Source organism: Lepidochelys olivacea (genome assembly GCF_965140295.1).
Source record: "Lepidochelys olivacea isolate rLepOli2 genome assembly, chromosome: 3".
In the NCBI taxonomy this organism is placed as follows: domain Eukaryota; kingdom Metazoa; phylum Chordata; order Testudines; family Cheloniidae; genus Lepidochelys; species Lepidochelys olivacea.
Genome location: NC_140413.1, coordinates 54,542,605 through 54,559,452, shown reverse-complemented (window position 1 = coordinate 54,559,452; position 16,848 = coordinate 54,542,605).

The window sequence follows — 16,848 nt, the reverse complement described above, 5'->3', positions numbered from 1 at the left end:
CGATATGGCATTTTTTTGGATTGGCCGTAAGCCCAGTTGTGCGGAGGTCCCGGAGGACCGCCGCTACTTGGTTAAGATGCTCCTCCCAGTTATTGCCATAGATGACCACATCGTCCAGGTAGGCCGCAGCGTACTTTGTGTGTGGTTGCAATACCCGGTCCATCAAACGTTGGAAGGTTGCCGGGGCCCCATGTAGGCCGAAAGGCATCCGGATGAAATGGTATAACCCTGAAGGGGTGGCAAACGCAGTCTTCTCCTTGGACCTGGGATCCAAGGGGATCTGCCAGTATCCCTTGGTGAGATCTAAAGTGGTGATATAACAGGCCTCCCCAAGCCGGTCAAGGAGCTCATCGACGCGGGGCATCGGATAGGCGTCAAATTTTGAAATGGCGTTTACCCTCCGGAAGTCAATGCAAAACCGCCGGCTCCCATCTGGCTTTGGTACGAGGATGATGGGGCTCCGCCACTCACTCTGGGAGCGCTCAATAACACCCAGATCCAACGTCGCCTGGACTTCCTCCTCTACGGCCTCCCGCATTCACCTAGGCAATGGCCAGGTTGTCTCTCAGACCACCACCCCGGTTCCATCTGGATCACATGGTAGGCGAGCGTAGTCCGCCCGGGTTTCGTGGTGAACGTCTTGGGGAATGCCCTTATTAAGTAGAGTGCCTGTTCTTTCTGCTCAATTGTGAGTGTCTCTTCTAGCTGGGGCTCACCATTATCTGACTCCTCGGGCGGTTGGGGCCCCAGGTCCGGTTCAGGGGGATATGGGGCAACTAGGAGCCCTTCCCGGTCCTGCCAGGGTTTTAAGAGATTTACATGATAAATCTGCTTTTCCTTACGGCGACTAGGTTGCTGAATTTCGTAGGTGACAGGCCCTACCTGGCGGAGGACCTCATACGAACCCTGCCAGCGGGCAAAAAGCTTTGATTCCTCTGAGGGGAGCAGGAGGAGTACTTGATCCCCTGGCCCAAATGATCGAGCCTGGGCGCCCCGATTGTAGTGCTGCTCCTGGGCTCTTTGGGCTGTGTTTAAGTTCTCCCTCGCGAGCTCGCCCGCCCGCACCAGCCGCCCCTGCAGTTGTAAGACGTGTTGCAAGAGACCCTGTGTTGTGGACGGGTTGTGTTCCCAAGTCTCCCTCAAGAGGTCCAACACCCCGCGGGGTCACCGCCCATAGAGGAGCTCAAACGGGGAGAACTTCATGGATGCCTGGGGGACTTCTCGAATTGCCAGTAGTAAAGGAGGGAGTAGCTGGTCCCACTGGCAGGACGTCCTGGATGTGGAAACGCCACAACATTCCGTTCAGGGTCTGGTTAAACCGTTCAACCAATCCGTCAGTCTGGGGATGGTAGACCGAGGTCTGCAATTTCTTAATCCCCAATAGGGCACATACCAGATGGAACAGCTTAGATGTGAAATTGGTCCCTTGATCAGTGAATATCTCCCTTGAGAAGATCTTCACGAGCTCTGCAGCGATAGCGCGAGCGGTGATAGTTCTTAAGGGGATGGCCTCGAGGAAGCGGGTGGCATAGTCCATCAGGATGAGGATGTATTGATGGCCCACCTTACTTTTTGGAAAAGGCCCAACCAGGTCCATTGCTACCCGCTCAAATGGTACACCTACGACTGGTAAAGGGACCAGAGGGGGCCTTCCGTGCCCCTGCCGGGGCTGCATGTTGGCAGTCTGGGCACGACCCACAATAATCCTTCACCTTATGGTGGACGCTGGGCCAGAAGAACCTGTCCAGGACCCTGGCCACAGTTTTTTCCTGCCCTAAATGGCCAGCAGCCGGGATGTCATGTGCAAGCTTCAGGACAGCCCGACGATGAATGCGTGGGACCACGAGTTGGGTCCAGACCTCTTGGGTCTGGGGGTCTCGGTCAAGGCGGTAGAGCCGCTCGTGGTTGAGTTTGAACCTGGGCCATTGGGTGGTGCGCCGCGCCTCCACGACCTCACCATCCACCCGGGCCAGCTGTTCATAGGCAAACCGGAGCGTAGGGTCCTTGCTTTGATCCCGGCTAAAGTCCACCAGGTCAGGAGGGAAACCAGCCATTTCCAGGCCATCCTGCCCGGGGGTGGGTCCTGGGTCAGCTCCAGGGTCGGAGCTCGAGTCAGGTCCTGTCTTCTTCTCAGGCGGGGCTCCCTCGAATGCCTCTTTGGTGGGTAGGGATTGGAGCACCTCGATGAAGTCTGGCCAGTCATGGCCCAGGATCACTGGATAGGCGAGGGATGACGCCACCGCCACATTCATTAACTGAGTTGCTCCGTTCACCATGATGGGGACCCGAACTGTGGGGTACGATTTTACATCTCCATGGATGCACTGAATCCATACTTCCCCAATGGTCCGCTTGGTGTCCGAGAGGAGCGCCTGGCGGACAAGGGTCTGCCCAGAGCCCGAATCAACTAGACCCACCATGGGGATCCTGGCAACTTCCATGGGAGCTGTCAGTTTGGCCACAGAGGGCGGATGGGCCCGTCGCTCCCCGGCACACACCAGGCCAAAGTTGCAGTCCATTGCAGGACAGCCCCGTTGCAGATGACCATACTTGCCACATCGGAAACAAGGTCCTACCTCTGGGCACGCCGGTCATGTGGGGGGCACCAGTGGGGTTGCAGAGTGGGCTGGGGCCGGATGGTCGGGTTAAGCGTCCAGGGTCAGAGAGTGGTGTGGACTTGGGGCATCGGGAAAACTCGGTCCTGCCGCCATCTGGTCATCAGGTACGGTGGGGTGCGTTGGTTTGGGAGGTGGGCCCCCTCCATTCAAGTTTCTGTGCATTGGGTCCAGGGTTTGGGGGGCGGGCGGCCGGTCCTATCGGGGCCTCTGCCTCGAGAAAGTCCTCCATAAGCGCGACGGCCGTGCTCAGACTTTGCAGCCGGTGCGGCAACACCCAAGCCCTCCCCTGGGGTGGGAGGATGTGCACGAATTGTTCGAGGATGACCTGTTCAGTCACCTCAGCTGCGGTTCGACACTCGGGTTGGAGTCATCGGGTACCTGCGTCCTTCAGTTCCTGGGCCACGACCCGGGGTCTGGCGCCTGGTGGGTAGACCTTTTCCCGAAACCATTGCCAAAAAGTCTCTGGGGTAATGTCAAAGGCATCCAAGATAGCTGTTTTCACTCGAGCATAAATGCGGGCCTCATCATCTGGGAGCCCACGGTAAGCCTTCTGGGCCAGCCCTTTCAGATATGGGGTGAGGAGGGTTGCCCATTGGTCAGGTACCCAACCAGCCACTGAGGCAACCCGCTCGAAGGTCACCAGATAGGCCTCCGGGTCATCCTCAGGCCCCATCTTGGCCAGACGGATAGGTGGGGCAGGAGGGGGCGGGGTGGCTGCCCTCTCCGGTTGAGCACCACAATGGCCAGGCCACAGGGTTGCAAGCTGCTGGAAGCATTGGGTTTGTTGTTCATGGTGCTGGGCCCCCAGGGTTTGAAGCAATTGCTGCTGGTGGGCGCCCAGCTGCTGTACGAGTTGGTGCTGCTGCTGTTGCTGGCTCTCAGCCAGGAACTTGATAAGCCTTTCCATCTCCATCTTTCCAGTAGGGGAGCTTCAGAGGTAGGGCTTTCTGCAGGGATAGGGATTGCCTGCCCGCATTCTCCACCACTTGTGACAGGTTTCAGTCAGTCCTCTGAGCCCCTAGGGGCCGATGGAGAGCTATGGTCTCACTGGCAGGCCTTAGTCACACCTTTTGGGTACTGGGGAATTAGTGGGGAAGGTGTGCCGGCCGGAGTCCACAGCGCGCCCCTCGGGCAGGGGGAGGGGGCTGCCAGCACGAGTCCGCAGCGCACCCCTCGGGCGGGGGGGGGGGGTTGCCGGCACGAGTCCACAGCGCGCCCCTCGTGCGGGGGAGCGCTGGTATGGGTTTGTTGCGCACAATTCTGCTACCCAAGGCAGGTTGGCCGGGGTAGAGGAACGCAGGCCCACCCAACTCCACTGCGTTCCAGCCCAGGGCCCTGACAGTGGTGGGAGGCGAAGGTCCCGCCGCTGGGTCAGCAGGGGGCCATCCACTCCCGCTGACCAAACACACCCACCCCATAGTGCAGTTCTGCCCCTGGGCTACTTCCTACCCAGTCTCTCAAGCGGGTCTCTCCGGTCCCTCCAGCTCGTCCGGGTATTCCGCTGCTGGCAGATCCAGCTCCCCCCGTGTGTCGGACACACGCTGGCCCAGGTTACAGCTGGGCCCCTCCAGGTCCTCCGGGTACTCAGCGGCTGGCAGTCCTGGTCGCCACAGGCCTTCCTCCCGGTCAGGTTCCTCCTGGCCCAGGTCCTCCCCTGGGTCGGCAGCAGGATCGCGAGGGAGCAGCCAGAAACCTGTCTCCCTCCCTCCCTGGTGCTCTCTTCACTGGACAAAGGGCCCTGCCCTTTGTACTTCCTGTCCCACCCCTCCCCTTCCGAGGATTGGCAGAAGCTTGGTCTGGCCCCGCCCACTCAGGCTGAGAGGGTGGCTCTTTACCCTCTGGTTCAGAGGGAAGCCACCCTGGCTCCCTACAGTAGGTATTAAACTAGGCTGATTAATTTAATCATTTGAAGCAGCATATTCACCAATTATTTAATATCTTGTATGTGCTAAGGTAAGGATTGCTTATAATGGTGTCCATTAAAAAAGACTATGGGCCAGATCCTGCACCTTGTTACACCCTGCCATACCCAAGTGCCTGGCAAAATGGCTCCATGACTGCTCTAACTTCTGCTGAAGATCAGTTTGGTTTCCCGTCTGGCTCAAGACTAGGAAAAGCATAACAATGGGTTACAGTCACGTATGTCTCCCCTTGTGTACTGCTGCACTGAGTGTGCAGTAATTCAAATAATACAACACAGTGGTATATGTGATACTCCAGTTATTTCCCATTAAAAACACAGAACATGGAAATGGTGTGTTATCTCAAGTAACTGCTGATGGTGGTTGACTTTTTCCATTGATGACCATTTTATTTGTGAATTTCTAATACTCTATTATAATTAAAACAAAGTTTACATAATCTGAAGTAATCATGTAAACTTTTACCATGATTTCATAACTGTGGTTTATAAAGGGAAAGGGAAGCTAGGTAGAAATAGATTTTATGAGAGCAAACAGCATGTTCCTGACTGAACCAGCTCTCACTGAAATACCACACATTTATTTAAACCCAACATATGATCATTAAAAAAAAATAAAGCTTCTTGGCTTAGGAAGAGGTGTTCAGAAAAATAAGAAATTAAATGCATCTCCACTGGTTCTTTTATGATACAGAAAATATAAACACTGATGGTTGATCTAATGTTCATAGACCAGGGTGAAAGGAAAATGGCACTCTTGGTAAAGAAACCTCAGCTCTCAAAGACCTCAGATATTAAAAGTTGCTTGAATGCAGACTGTTTAATCACAAGACCTTATGGCATCATGCAAAATACTGAAACGGAGTGATTCAACAGACAGACTGAACATTTAAATGCAAGGTACAAAGCCTGTAGTCTATTTAAAGTCAAAGATGAGTACTAATTCTAAAAGCTAATGAAATCAGAAGTTAATTTTTGGAAGAAATAGATACAATTTTAGGTATGCCCGCTATCCTGATTACCTCAATAAGTTCTATCACATGTATTTACTTCCAAAATGTAGCGAATAATCTATATTTTTATGTGCCTGTAGACTATTTGTGTGTAAGAAAAAAGGACCCCAGTTTCTTCACTGCTAAAGATTGGTCAGTTTGGTTAACTAGCAGCTTTTGAGCATATTGGGGTTAAAGCCACACCAATGTTACACCAGTGAAAACTGATTTATATGAATGGAGCTGTCAAGGTTCCTTCCCCACTCTGAACTCTAGGGTACAGATGTGGGGATCTGCATGAAAACCTCCTAAGCTTACTTTTACCAGCTTAGGTTAAAACTTCCCCAAGGTACAAACTATTTTACTTTTTGCCCTTGGACTTTATTGCTGCCACCACCAAGCGTCTAACAAATACATAACAGGGAAAGAGCCCGCTTAGAAACATCTTTCCGCCCAAAATTCCCCCAAACCCTACACCCCCTTTCCTGGGGAAGGCTTCATAAAAATCCTCACCAATTTGCATAGGTGAACACAGACCCAAACCCTTGGATCTCAAGAACAATGAAAAAAGCAATCAGGTTCTTAAAAGAAGAATTTTAATAGAAGTAAAAAGAATCACCTCTGTAAAATCAGGATGGTAAATACCTTACAGGGTAATCAGATTCAAAACATAGAGAATCCCTCTAGGCAAAGCCTTAAGTTACAAAAAGACTCAAAAACAGGAATATACATTCCATTCAGCACAGCTTATTTTCTCAGGCATTTACCTAGATATGCGTTAGATTCTGTTTGTTTAGACTACTTACAAAGTTCTAAGACTCCATTCCTGTTCTGTTCCCGGCAAAAGCATCACACAGACAGACCCATGCCCTTTGTTTCTGCCCCCCTCCAGCTTTGAGAGTATCTTGTCTCCTCATTGGTCATTGTGGTCAGGTGCCAGTGAGGTTATCCTAGCTTCTTAACCTTTAGAGGTAAAAGGGTTTTTCCTCTGGCCAGGAGGGATTTTAAAGGTGTTTACCCTTCCCTTTATATTTATGACAGGAGCTACTCCAGATTCTAGGTGAAGATATGAATCTACTAGGTACCTCATCACTAATATCTGAGTGTCTGTATAATCTCTAAACTTAATGACTATAGGCTCATATTTGTACGTTTTCTGGAAAAGACAATGGGCAATTCTCAAAAAAAGTGTGCCTAACAAAAACCTCTCCAGTACCTATGGGAATGAAACGAGGTGTATTGGCCTGGACCTTATCATGCTCTTAACTTTGTCATTCTTCCAGTCTTTTGCTCTCTCTCTTTTTTTTCCTGTGAAAGTATATATAGCCACGAACAACACTATTTTAGAAGCCAACACTGAAAAGTTACAGGTAAAATACATTGACTCATTAACAGTGAGGTAAGTAATATAATCAGACTCATGGGTCACATTCTAGCTCCCTTGAAGTCAATGGAAGTTTTTCCATTGATCTCAGTACATCAAGCTGTCCTGCAGTAGCAACCTCAGGACAGACAGTTAGGGAACAGGACACAAACCACATAGATTTGACCAATAAACTGTCAAGTGAAAACTCCTCATGCATTATAAAAACCTTAATGGAGTCACAGGCTGTCCCTTTGGGTACTCCAATCTATTTTGACACCCAGGTAAGCTTACTTTTGTGATAGATGGTCCCTAACACCAAAGATCGCAGCAATATTCAGGTTGGTCCCAAAGGTCCAGTCACTTACCCCAGGTCAGTTGCACCTTACATCTCAAACCAAACTACTACACTTGAAGTCAATCCTATAATAATCTAAAGACTTATTATATAGGAAAAGGAAATAGAGTTATTTACAAGGTTAGAGCAGGTAAACATATGTACACATAAATTAATTCCAATCTTAAATTTAAAAAAATAATAGAAGATTCTATGATAAGCAACCTCTGTCTGTTCTTTAGGACTAACCTAGGCTAAGAAGCTGAAGATCTCTTGCTTATGCCTCGAAATCTTGCCCTCCAGAGTCCTCCAGAAGTTAAGGCTTTTTATTCATTCCTCACTTCTGCTTGGAGTTCCAAACTTAGGTGATGGGAGGAATTCATGATGGGCAGAACAATCAAAGTTTTTTTGTCTTCTGATGTTCCCCAATAGCTTGTCTGGTGTTGATGGGCCTTCTTTGTGGGGCAGGAGATACCACCTTCTGCTGGAGACTAGTATTTCACACTAGTTAATGCTTCTCTTATGTCTGGGTGATTTACACAATTACAGAGGCTTCCAATTCGAACATTCAAGTATTACCTTATAACATGGGATACAGATGTTATAAATGAGATTAATGAATACAGCACCTTACAAGCATTCAGTAACATCTAAAGACATTTTTATAATTCTAATACCTATTTTAACAATTCTCATACACAGGGAAGCCAGACTAATTCCAACCACATATTTCTTAGTATCCAAGTGAGGAACGGGGACCTTGACAGAAGCTGGTGCCTGGTTTGCCAGCCTCATACAGTAGACCAAGATTTAACCCCTAGACTTTTATTTGGTTTCATATGTTAATGTAAGAATTTCTGCAGGCTGTTCCAGTACAAAGATAAGCTGCAATTTATATAATTTAGAACCATTTACAGATGCAAAAACATAGACAAAGGCTGTTTTCCTTGCAGTGGCTGTTTGTATTGTGTTTTGTGACATATGGTCCCATATTATTAGTAGACTTGCCTTATGCTTTAATTCCTAAGATTTTCTATTCATAATTATATTTGATTTGTTATTGTTGTATACAGTTTGTTTACTATAATATTTTGTATGCAAATATAAATGTAACTGCACAATTCCCAAAAATTTCCAACTAGTGAGATATCTAGAAGCCTCTCAAGAAGCTAAGTGATTTTGGTAAATTAAACCAGTTTTAAGATCTGGATTTGCAGCCAGCCTTTATCCATTACTTCATAATCACTTCCCAGCAGTAACTGTGGTTTGTATGGGCTTCCACTGATATATTTTCCCAAGTGTCTCTAAAGTTATTCTAGCCTCTCCTTAACTGTGCTTTTCAGCCTTCACAAAAGCTGGAATTCACTCCAGGTTCTCAAGTAAAAGAAACACACACACACAGAGTATTAAATGACATGTGCACACTTCCCACCAATGTCTTTATTTTATTTTTTTTTCAGTCAGCCTCTCTCAACATACCTTGTTGTTATTCTCAGTCATTACACATTTTCAGCTTAGGTCAGAATGTACCAATTAAAAAGGTCCCTACAGTAATTTTATTTATGAAAACATCTGTCAATAATATATAGCTTTCATGGAAACCTTTAGAAAAATCTAAAAATATGTTTATAAGGTTAACCTTCAACGTCCTTTTAAAAAGCAAGTGGAACTTGTGTGGGTGTGCTTAAATGTAGTGAAAGTGACCTCGGGGATAAATATTCATTTATCTTTGCAATTCAATTTAATATAAACCATAAAGGAGAGAAATCGAAATTATTTTTAGGATAATTACTCCATGCCCCTGTCAGTGCAGAATTGTGCCCTTTAGAATGTTCTTTTTCCAGAGATTTGTCCAACATTGTTTTACATGTCTCAATAGTTGGGGCTTCCAAAACCTCTCTTCAAAAACTATTCCACATTCTAATAGATTTTAGTCTCAAGCAGTTTTTAATGATATTCATCCTAAATTTTCTTCTTCCTAATTTCATCTCATTTCTTTTAGTTACACTCCATTATACCGAGGGGTAGGTAAAATGAGAACATTGTACCAATTACAATTGTACATAGGCATAGGCCTAATAGACATCACACTTGAAGAGGTGCTGCACTCCCACCAGCTGAGAAAGTGTTTTTAAACTCAGTGCTTTCCAGCTGGGCTGATAACAGGGAATGGAGGAAGGGGCTGCCAGCTCACTTAATAATACTGACCTATTTTCCTTCTCCTGCCATTGCTCCTTTTGTCCTCTAGTTTTGTGGATTGCGTTGGAGGCAGAAGGTCAGTGCCATATGCTGCTTAGGCAGCTATGAACTGACCACCCATGCTGCTGCCCAGCTTCTGTCCTCTGTTTCCTTGGCCATACAATTGTATATTAATAAATCTTTCCACTAAACATATGGATCAGCTTGAAGCCATCTATCTCAGAAGGGAAGAAGAGCAGACTCTGGGGTATCAGGGCACCAGGAGCTACATTTGGAGATTGCAAGAATTCAGGCCACCCAAAGTTATATGAAGTTTGGAGGAAGGGATTCTAGATATCAAGGATTGTTAAGAGTGGAAATGAAGCCACCAGGAACCATGGAGATAAAGGGAATCTAGGCACACAGGTATTCAGATGACCAAGAGCAAGAGATTTGGTCCATGATAGTAGATATTTTATAAGAAATCTAATCTCATGAGATTTCCACCTTTCAGAACAATGTGAGATCACAAGATCAACTGATGTAATCACTTTCTGCTATTCAGGGGTGGGGAGGGGAATCTTGTAAGAAAAACTGAAAAGATTTCAAAACTGTTGCCTCTGAACCTTGACCCTAAACATGAACACTAGTCCTTATTCAGCTTCAAACTGGGACTCCAAATCAATGCATAACCAGTCTTGACCTAGACTCAGAAACTATCTTCTTCATCCATCTGTAATTCATATTCTACACAAAAAGAAAAATCTGCTTTGAAAGGTTTGTACAATAGTCACATTCATAGCACTTTCACTGACATCATTTAGCACTGACAACACTAAAATCACAATATGGTAAATTCACATTGTTAATAAGTCTAAATCCATTTGCCATTTGTTTTAGGAGTAATAAACACCTTCCCTTAGCTGTCGGCAACTAAATCATTACATAATACCTGAATGACAACAGAGAAATGAATATTCTCTGGTCAAAATGTATGATGTAATCATCTAAGTACCTAAGTGGAAATTTTGTATGGAATTGTCACATCAGATTACTTATATCACACTGTAAATTAAATTGCATCATTTAACTCTTTGCATGAATACATCATCAATGTGAAAAAATCACATTTTTGCATGGAAAATGTACACCTATTTTGGGGTCCAAATCAATGTCCAAAGAAGTGAGTGAAAAAAATTCCATCAAGATCAATGGAGATTGAATTACAAACAATCCCTAGGATTACTAGAACTGAAAAGTTAAGAAAATATATTTTCTTTATTTTTTTTCAGTTCATTTGTGTAGTTGATAGTACTTGGTGTATAGATTGTTTCACTGTGTAATTAATCAGTAAATTCCTCCCTTGCAAAAAATACCTTTATGAACATCAACAGGGGATTAGAACAAAAACTAATATTATTAAAGTAATATATTTAAACAATCAGAACATGCTATTTAAACAACGTGCAATCAGAAACTCAAAGTTTTTAAAATTAAACCAGCTAGGAAAATTCAAATTGAAAGTATCCCTTTAAAGGTAGGCTAAGCAAACCAAGGGAGACAAAACTCTAGGGAATAATTGTGCACTGGTATTGGAATTGGTATTGGTATGGGGTGGATAGCTGCAGTCTGTACACTCCCTGGAGTTCAAGGACTATCTCTTTGCTGTGGCCTGGTGTGCAAGACTCCCCAAAGCGAGGAAGAAAGGTGGAGAAGAGAAACATCCACATCCCTATGCACCATGCAGAAGAGCTGATTGGAAATGTGAGATGGAATACCTTGCACCCTCACGGGGGCTTAGCAACCATAGAATCTTCCATGACACAGAGCTCTGAAAGGAATTCTGCTTCCGTGAGAATTCCTCCCAAGCTTCAGCAGAGGAAGTGTGACTAAAGCAGGACTATGCCTTAAAGGCACAATTCAACCTCCAAATTGTATGAATTGGGATTAGCATCTGAGATGCCCTACTAGAAACATACATGCAAAACCCTTGGTGGATACATGTTGCCAGGATCCAAAATAGGCTAATCCCCATTTTTTGAAAAGTTACATTTTTTGACCATTGACATTTTAAAAATATTTTTCTACCATTTCAACTGTGCCTTGCAATTCTGTAACCTTGTGAATTTCACTTGGTAAGAAAGATGATGATAGTTGTTTCTGATGGGCCTCCAGCTGTGAAGCACCTCATGTTGTGTGTTGCTTGCCCCTGAAAACAACTCTACAACCTACACCTTATAGAGGTATCATCTCTTTCTGAGATTCAATAAGGAAATGCCATTAGCAATGTTTTAACCCACTAGGCTAATTAAACTGCTCCAAATTACACAGCAGTAGTTCAGATAGTTGAAAAACAGGTAGAAAGCACTAATTACCCATCCATGGCATATTTCTGATTCTAGTGGGAAAAGTATGGTTGTTGAACTTGTATTGCTTCACCTTAAAGCTCGTCCCTTTCCAGGGGGTTACATTGATCTCATCTCCTGTATATGAAGAGATGCTGCAAATTGCAATTATTTTTAAAAAAATCTTTTTTGATGGGTAGAAGTAGATTGAAAAATCCTTATAACGTGGATACGGATATTTTGATGCACTCTCAAACCTAAAGCTTACGCTCAAATAAATTGGTTAGTCTCTAAGGTGCCAGAAGTACTCCTTTTCTTTTTGTGAATACAGACTAACATGGCTGCTACTCTGATACCTCTCAAACCTAAAAAGAGCAGCCTTATGAATACATTGAGAGTTATCAAAGAGAAAAAGCAGTGTTTACCATGATGTACTTTTTTACTTTTTTTTGTGGGTGTCACTTCTTGAATATCTAGAAAAAAGCACCTGGGCACATTGTGGGCACTAACACAAACAAAAACAATAATTCTGTGTATATTATATAGCACAAATACCAGGGTAGCATCAAATTCCATAACATAATAAGGCCCTGATCTAATCCCCCCTATGAGTTCAGTGAACTTTGGATCAGATCCTAAATATTTTTTTTTTTTAGTCGCACCTATTGTCACCAAATTGCACAGATACATTTCAGTGTACAGTTGTATCAACTCTAGCAAGGTAACACATAATAAAGTGGAAGAGCTATAAATGCCTGCTCATGTATTTGTACCTGAGCCTTTTCTAGTTGTGTGTGTGTACAGACTCCATAGTGTGAGTTAGTTTCCCTCTATATCTTTATGCTCAAACCTGAAGCTCTGCCCGAAAGTTTGTTTCAAAGTGTGGCAGACAGAATGCAACGGATGAGTTGAATAGAACCGTACTTAGGGATGATTTTTTCAAGCATTGAGACACACATGAATGTTCTCAAAATTTCTTCTCCTTCTTCACATGTTTCAGCAGTTCATGTAATGCAATAGGTAACCAATAGGTAAAAAGAGCCTAAGAAAAAGGGTTGCAATTCACTACAAAAAAAGTGATAGAGAAAGCAAGAAAAAGTGAGACAAGAAAACAGGAGGAATAAAGAGAAGAAAAGGAAAAAGAAGAGCCCACCCAGAGTAAAGATGCTGAATAAAAATTGTAATAAAAGGGTCTGGAGTCACAAAGGGTATGTCTACATAACAATGCAACCCCAGGCTTGAGCCTGGCCTCGAGCCTAACCCCCCTTGCATCCATGTGACCCAGTGACTAAATATTTTACACATGGTGGACCAGCTTCAAAAGGAGAGGGGTCCACCTCAGAATATCCTACAACCCTGTAGTTAGTGGACATACGCAGAGTAGGAGACCTGAGTTAAAGTCCATGCTCAAAATCAGAACAAGTGCTCTAATCACTGGATTTATATATAAGGGGGGCACCTTCTCACCTTTTTATAAGAGAAGGCTAACCTGATTTAGATGCCCAAGTCCAGGATATGGTACTGTGAATCCTGTGCGGAGGGAGGCGCCTGTAGCATCTTACTGATGAACAAAGCAGCTTCAAGATAAAGACTTTATTAAGAATGGTAACTGTGTACAGAAATATGGTACTAAAACTGTCACACTGGAGGAGTTCAGAGCCATGAGTGTCAACTTGACCCTGGGGATCTCTGCTTCTGTTTGTAGCTCCTGCTCTGTGGAAATTAAAGGGCAAAAGAGATGAAAATTTTTCTCAATAGCTATTTTTATTTTCTTCTTCCAGAATTCAAGCTGATGGGATGAGTCCTTTTACATATAGCCCCTTCATGAGTGTGCAGAGGCAACTAGCAAAGTCTTTGTATTGTGATGTCCCTCAATGGCACATTTAATTTTGATAGACCTTCTGAATAGGAAAAAGGTAATACCATTCATAGGGATTTAGCATTTTGTACTATGTAAAAAAAAAATTCTTATTTATTGAGGTATACAGTTACGTAGTTCAGAAGAGGAAAAAAAACATTTTACAGCTATACAGCAAACAATTAAGTCTTACCTTTGTGATACAGCATGGCCAACAAGCAGTAGGAGACTGTTAGAAAGGAGCCTTATTCCGCGTAGAGGGAAGAAAGTTTGCTATAAATTAATTAAAGCACCTGAAGCCAGTCACATGATAAAAACCCCCTGCTTCAATCAGACAAGAGAAGGAGTTGGAGCAGAGTGGATTGGTGTTGGAGCAGAGAGTAGTTTGGAGGGAAGTAGAGGAGGGTTTGGAGAAGTGCCGTGGTGGGCTAAGAAGACCAAAACCCTAGGTAAAGGGACACCTGGTTTGTTCAGAGGGAGGGCAGGAAGCCCCACAAGCTGAAGGGCAGGAGAGGGAAGTAGCCCAGGGGAAGGAACCACTAGTTCTAGTGGTTTACTGCTATCCTTAGGGCCCCTTGGCTGGGACTCGGAGAAGAGGGTGGGCCTGGGTCCCTCACTCTCCTTCTCTAGCACACTAGTGGGGCAGTTAATACCCAAGTTCAGGGGCAAGAAATGGTGCCCTGAACCTGCATTCAAGAAGAGAGTGTGAGACCCATCATAGTAGTGCTGGCAATTTGCCATACCTTAAAACATGGGATACAAACATTATATGCAGGATTAATACATATAAAAATTTACAAGTATTTCATAAAGTCTAAGCACATTGTTATAAGTCCAATACCCATCTTAACCATATTAGCACACAGGTGAGCTGGACTGGTTTCCAGCAATGAATTTGTCAGTGCTCAGCTGAGGCCTAAAGTCTTGACAAGAGCTGGAATCTGGTCTGCTAGCATCACAAACTTCCAGCTACTCTCATTGTTTAAAATTGACATTTGGCCTTGTTCAGTACAAGGTTAATAAGTCTTACAATTTCCATTACTCTCCCCAGTTGTTCCTGATGTTTCATAGTGGCACTGTGCCAAATTATGTCATCAATGAGCACTTTTGCTTCTGCTAGACTTTCTAGCATCTGTCTCACTGTATGGTGAAATACTTCTGGAGCTGAACATATGCCAAGAAGCAGTCTTAGGAAGCAGTATCTGCCAAATGGTGTGTTGAAAGTGCAGATCTTAGAGCTCTCTGTGTCCAAGGACTTCTGCCAAAATCCCACCAATGCATTTAATTTGCTGGAAAATTTGGCTCCTGTCATCTCGGACAATATTTCATTTATTGTACGCAAATGGAAATGGTCTCTATGTTTTTGTTAGGCTCCTTAGGGTCCACACACAACTATAATCCCCTTGCTTTTTTCTCTCTGATTAGCAAGAAGTGAATCTAAATCTGTTGGTTCTCCTGTTCTCCAAATGATATCCTCTGCTGTCACTTTTCACAGCCCTTCTTCTAGTATCTTTCTTAAAATGTGTGACGCTATCCATGCATATACTAATGGTTCTGTATCTTGTATATTACTGGAAGACGCCCATTTTGTGTGAAAGCATCTTCATCTGATGGTATAAATACTTTCATATCTGATTCTTTTGTCCTTCTAACGCTCTGTGGTAAATATCCTCTTGATAAGACCAAGTACCTCATGTGTGTTGGCCCAGGACTAATTGCTTATCTCTGTGAACCACCACAAAATCTTGATTTTATCATTTTTCCTTTGTATTTAAGTGTCAGTGTGGTGTCCCAACACTGGAATTGTTCTTCCACTACAATCTTTCAGATTATTTTGGCTCTTCCATTTTTATGTGCTCTGATTACAATTTCTGATTTTACATTTACTGATGTCCCAGTGCCTATTTTGTATGTCACATAAGTGCCATTTGTGCAATTTTTTTAAATTAGCCAATCTTTTGAGTTTTCAGGCTCTGCCATTATTGCACTTAAGAATTTCTGCATTTAATACATACACTTTCCTGCTTTCTCTACACATTTTAGCTTAATAGTTTGGTTTATTACCATTTCTACATATTTGTCTGAATGCTGGGCATTTCTCTCTCATGCTGTTTACAACATCACAGATATTGTTCGCTGCTTTCCATGTTTCTGTCCATATCCTTACCAATTTCATTGCTGCAATTTTTTTCCTTTCTGGTTTAGATATGGCACTCAGTCATATGCTCAACCTTTCTGTAGGATTCTTATTTGTTTGTTCATTCTTCTGCTTTGCAAATATATGTTGCCCTTTCTAGTGTCAGATCCATTTCCCTTAGTAACTGTTTATGGACTTTTTTATTGTTACACCCCAGGACAAGCTGGTATTTAATGAGACTGTTTTAATATTGCCTATCTGCAGGGCTGACTACTTTTAAATGTGACAAACTGCTGTTTCCCCTTCATTTTGTATTCTCAATTTGAGCATATATTTTTCTAGGAATACAATGATCCTCAAACATTTGAATTATTTCTGCAAACTTTCCTCTCTGTCCCTATCAAGATTCCTTCCCCACTCTGAACTCTAGGGTACAAATGTGGGGACCTGCATGAAAACCTCCTAAGCTTACTTTTACCAGCTTAGGTTAAAGCTTCCCCAAGGTACAAACTATTTTACCTTTTGCCCTTGGACTTTATTGCTGCCACCACCAAGCGTCTAACAAATATATAACAGAGAAAGAGCCCGCTTGGAAACATCTTTCCATCCAAAATTCCCCCAAACCCTACACCCCATTTCCTGGGGAAGGCTTCATAAAAATCCTCACCAATTTGCATAGGTGAATACAGACCCAAACCCTTGGACCTCAAGAACAATGAAAAAAGCAATCAGGTTCTTAAAAGAAGAATTTTAATAGAAGAAAAAGTAAAAAGAATCACCTCTGTAAAATCAGGATGGTAAATACCTTACAGGGTAATCAGATTCAAAACATAGAGAATCCCTCTAGGCAAAGCCTTAAGTTACAAAAAGGCTCAAAAACAGGAATATACATTCCATTCAGCACAGCTTATTTTCTCAGGCATTTACCTAGATATGCATTAGATTCTGTTTGTTTAGACTACTTACAAAGTTCTAAGACTCCATTCCTGTTCTGTTCCCGGCAAAAGCATCACACAGACAGACCCATGCCCTTTGTTTCTGCCCCCCTCCAGCTTTGAGAGTATCTTGTCTCCTCATTGGTCATTGTGGTCAGGTGCCA